We start from the raw sequence: 5,183 nt of genomic DNA, 5'->3' as shown, positions 1-5,183 counted from the left end.
GCTTTGTATTTTTGTGGTGGGAATGCTACATAATGGTATGTTACTACACATCTCTTCCCTCTTCTGCCACATCACAGGGGCCACAGAGGGAGGGTTTACCCCATGTAAATTAGCAAGGTCTACAAACCAGGGCTTTCCACTCCACACAGAGAACAGGTATGAAACCCTTACCAGAATACCCCTAGCACTCAACCTTTACATGTCCCACACTGTCCACTCCCTGGAAGTGGTCCCTTTGCCAGTGCTATTGCAGAGAATGTCAACCATTCACCCAGGTGTTCAAGCCAGAACCTTGAGAACAATCTGTGACATCCACCTGTCAAGAGTTCTAGGCTCTGCTTTTTTCCTTCTCTGCTGTGTTGTCTTTACTATAGAAACTGCTTCTTGGCATCCTCCACATTTTCTCCTCTTGAATCTATTTTCTACTCAACAGCAAAAGAGAGTTTTCCAAAGAGTAAGTCTCTCCCCTCTTGAAAGTTCTTCAGAGGTTTCTCTTAGAACAGTTTCTCAAAGTTCAGTCTTTGAATCAACAGCATTAACATTTCCTGGGAATCAATTAAACCTGCAGATACTCTGCCCCCACCCAAAACCTACTGTATCAGGAACTCTGGAGGTGGGTACCTGCACTGCCTTAACAGACCTTTTCAGTTGATTATGATGCACACTCAAGCTTGAGAATCACTGATTTGGGATGAAGTTCAATGTCCTTGAATGGTTACAGAGTGTCTCAAAGTCTGCTTTTGTTTACCTCTTCCCTAATCTTTCATTTGTTTCTCTGAAACTTGAACTCTTTTCTTTGATAATCCAGAAATACTTTCAGTCACTCTGTTTGGGGTCATGTTTTCTTTCCCCAAGCTCTCTTGTCATTGGACCTTTGCAGAGCCAGTAGTTAGTGCCACTACCCCACCCCATTTTCCTCTGCCTCAACATTTTTCCTTCATGCTTCAGTATTATCCATTTTTAAATCAGGGTAATCTTAATCATTTTTTATAATTCAGGGCTTTAAAGACAATTGCATGTCCAAATGTAGCAAGGTAGAATATGACTCAGTTTATCTTATTTAGCTTAACCTTTAAACTCTTGATTATATATTTCAAATAAATTGTAACTGTAGATTTATATATTATATAAATGTAGAATAACTTAAACAACTAAAAATTGCTTCATTCTAAATTAAAACAATATTTAACTAAAATGATTTAAAACTCAAGGGATGCAAAATATTCTTAGCAATAATGGATAAACTTCAAGATGTGGAAACACAATTTCCCTTCTAAAAATTAATTACGTAATGAAAGAGAATCCAATTTATGTGGAAATGTAGGCAGTGGCAACATAGTTACAGAGTTATTGAATTTGTATTAAGTTATTACAATTAAAAAGAAGACAAAAATGAACCTCACACTTTTGAAAGTAGAATAATCATGCACTAAAAATTTCGACATGAAGAAACAAGGAGTATTATGAGAGAAAGAAGCATTGTCTTGTTATCATATTGGAAAATTTAATATATAAGCCTTTCAAAATTTGTTGATCTATAAAATCATTGTATGTTTGGTTAATGTCTTATTTCTGTTATGAAGTTCTTGTTTCATTATGTTTCAAAATGTACAAATACAGGAAATGCTGCTGTTTGCTGGAATATTATTTAATAATATTTTTTAAAACTTTATACTTAAAACAAAAAATTTTGAATATCAGGAAACATTTATATAAGAGCTGCAAGTTTAGTGGGGAAGAAAGAATGATAAGAATCACAGTTACTTAGAGGGTGAAAATATCGCTGAATGCCACTAAATGCTGTTAACATGAGCCTGTCTTTGTTCTGTCTCTTTCTCTGATATCTTAGACTAAAATCTTCTTAATATTTTCAGCCATCTGACAGAATTCAAGAAAATACTATTTCAGTCATCAATGTAAAAAAAAAGTCCTGTATTAGCAGTATACATAAAATCAAGGAAGAGTAAAAACTGAAAGGAAGGAAATTTTCTTTTTTCCTTTTTAATTTCCAATTATTTATGGAAAAGTTGTTTTGATTAATATATTGTGATTAAATTAGGTTGATCTTTCCTCTCCCTTAGCTGAGAAGTTTATAGTTCTAACTGTATGCACCTACTTTAAACAGTTGGCCACCTGGACCATTTCTGTGGAACTCTGCATCCTGGATTTGGCATGATTCCCATATTCTTAAAAAAAACTGCAGCTGAAGAGGATGCAAAAAGTACAGCTGCACAAAATCAGGTTTCTGATTATCGTAGAAGCATTTTTATGACATAAGGGATTCTATTATTTTTGTTGCTTGCACCTTTCGACACAGAAAATAAATTAATTCTTTTCTTTTGTGAACTTACTGTGTGGGTTAAATAAATTAATGCAGGTAATACATTTAGAACAGTGCCTTGCACATTGTGTTTTTTTTTTTTTTTTTTGAGACGGAGTCTTGCTCTGTCGCCCAGGCTGGAGTGCAGTGGCCGGATCTCAGCTCACTGCAAGCTCCTCCTCCCGGTTTTACGCCATTCTCCTGCCTCAGCCTCCTGAGTAGCTGGGACTACAGGCGCCCGCCACCGCGCCCGGCTAGTTTTTTGTATTTTTTTTTTTTTTAGTAGAGACGGGGTTTCACCATGTTAGCCAGGATGGTCTCGATCTCCTGACCTTGTGATCCGCCCGTCTCGGCCTCCCAAAGTGCCGGGATTACAGGCTTGAGCCACCGCGCCCGGCCTACATTGTGTTTGTTATTATTGTTATTCAAATCAGTAACATTTATGAAATTACTTCTCCTAGCAATAAGTGTCCTGCACATCAAATACATGCCACGTCTTTTCAGACCCCCAATGTGTAACAAATAGAACATTTACTAAAGCTGTGTATGCAGTGGAGGAGTGGTGCTCTCTATGGTTGTGTCTACATGAATTCTTCCATTCGATTGAGAGTAGAAATTAAGTGAAAGGTTCTGGAATCTCTGCAACATTTAGATTTAGGCCACAATTACGAGTACTTGCTTTATGTCAAGTGCTAGACCAGCACAAATATTTTGCATATAATGTCATATTTAATTCTACAGGCTAGGAGTTACCATCATTACTTCACAGTGAGGAAACGGGGTAGGAGAGTGGCGTGATTTGCTCGAGATTGCACACGTAGAAATCAGAAGAACCTGGATTTGAACTCAAAATTTCTGACTCCAAAGTCCAGGATTCCTCCCACCACAATCAGCTGCAAGTTGACCTTGTCACAAAATGATAGCAACTTTCTGTTTCAGCTCTGAAGTTCTCCTGGAACTCTAGGATAGTGACCTTATGGCCTCATGGTATTCACTGACATTAAATCAGTCTATGGAATGAAGATGGGGATGAGAAAAAGCCATAGTCACTAAAAGTAAATTATTATTGTGTACATAAATGACTAGACTATGGCAAGCATCAAAGGGGAGATTCCTGCATATAATAATAGTTTACAGCATATTAAAATGTCGTATTAGGCTCCATTTATGTTCCCTAAATGGTACTCCAGAAATGTATAAATGTTGTCAGTTGCTGGTTCCTAACTGTTTATTTGACTTGGTGGAATTTGCAAGGATAATTAATACCATAGAAGTGTTTTTAAAATGGCCTAAGAAAAAGAGTCCATTTCTGCTTCATTCTATTTGGAGCCAATTGTTTCCACACCTAAGAGTTTTAGTATTCGTTGAATTCCACTTTGTGTGCCTGAGTATTAGTTCATTGTCTGTTTGTGTAATCCTTTTTTGCCCATTCTGTATTTCTTTGAAGTTTTGCTCCACAGGGCTTTGTGCTAGTACTTAGATTCTTCCTTAAATGAAGCAAATTGGTCAGTGAAACTTATAATTCATTCACTAAAACCATTAGCTTTCAGTGAGTTGAAAATGATGAATGCTATTACTTAAGACAATTTTATCACTGCTCAGAAAACTGACTGTGTTAAAACCTACTATCCTTAAGCATCATTTATTAATGAATATTTTTAACAGAACACAATGAATGGTCTGTAAAACTCTAAGCAAATATTAAACCATTGAGAAAATTCAGTGAGTGATAACCAATTTTTGGGAAAATCCCCACCCTTATTTTCTCCCTGTACAAGCTTATCATACACTTGAAACATGTCAGACTATGGAAATATTAACTTGCAAGTTACACATGATTGATACTTCTCTGAGAACCCATTTCACTCATAATTCTTACTCAAATGTACTATTTATGAACTTCCTGAAACATTAAGCTCTAGACTGGTTCTCAAAATACCGTGGCTCTCACTGATATGTGGAATTCATTACAACATAGTACTGATGGTAGGAGAAGAGACTGGCGAGAGAAAGGAAATACTGTGTATGCAAGACAAGACATTTATGCTGACCCACTGGAAAACTGCACACTTTAATTTGTATTTAATAACATATTGGTGATGACATTTCCTGAGGCAAAATCTCAATTAGTGTGGAATCATTGACTATATAATCCTGGATATGTTTTTGAAAGAGATTGTTCTCATACTTACATTGAAATGTAGAAAGATCTAATGATTTTCCTCTCTTCCTCTTGAAATGACTGTAGTTGAATGAAGAGTCAGTCATGCGAAGGAAAAGCATGGAAGCTACAATCCAGAGTTTTGGGGTGATTAGGGAAGGGCTCGACTCAAATAGGGAATCTGTTGAGAGCCTACCATAAAGTGGAGACTGAGGTTTTTATATTACCTTTTAACAGGTCACTATCTCGCACACGCACGCGTGTGTGTGTGTGTGTGTAAGTGGACATCAGAGAAGAGGTGGCATTAAGGAAGTAGACTGTGTCTCTGCAGTAGGGATTCTGCATCATGGAGAAGTATCTTCAGACCCTGCTTGACAATGCAGCTATTGATTTTAAGCAGCTGTTACTGGAGCACCAGTAGCATATGTAGCTGTGTCTGTATTTTCTTTCCATCCCTGACCCATTCTGCTTCACACTGTAATCTGATAACATCTCTCTTAATCTGAGAAGTCTGTCCTCTTTGTTTTTTAACAAGGAAGCAGCCATGGTTATAGGCAGTGCCAGATGCTTCCCTTTGTGTCCCTCCTTCGGGATCACTTGCTTTCTCTCACCTGGGGATGAAGGCTTATTAAATGTGCAGACCTACTGAGTTAGAATTTTAACCTGCCATATTAGTAAATCTTACATATCTTAACAAGTGAG

This window comes from Chlorocebus sabaeus, chromosome 13 (genome assembly GCF_047675955.1).
Source record: "Chlorocebus sabaeus isolate Y175 chromosome 13, mChlSab1.0.hap1, whole genome shotgun sequence".
Lineage (NCBI taxonomy): Eukaryota > Metazoa > Chordata > Mammalia > Primates > Cercopithecidae > Chlorocebus > Chlorocebus sabaeus.
This window is presented reverse-complemented; position numbering follows the sequence as displayed.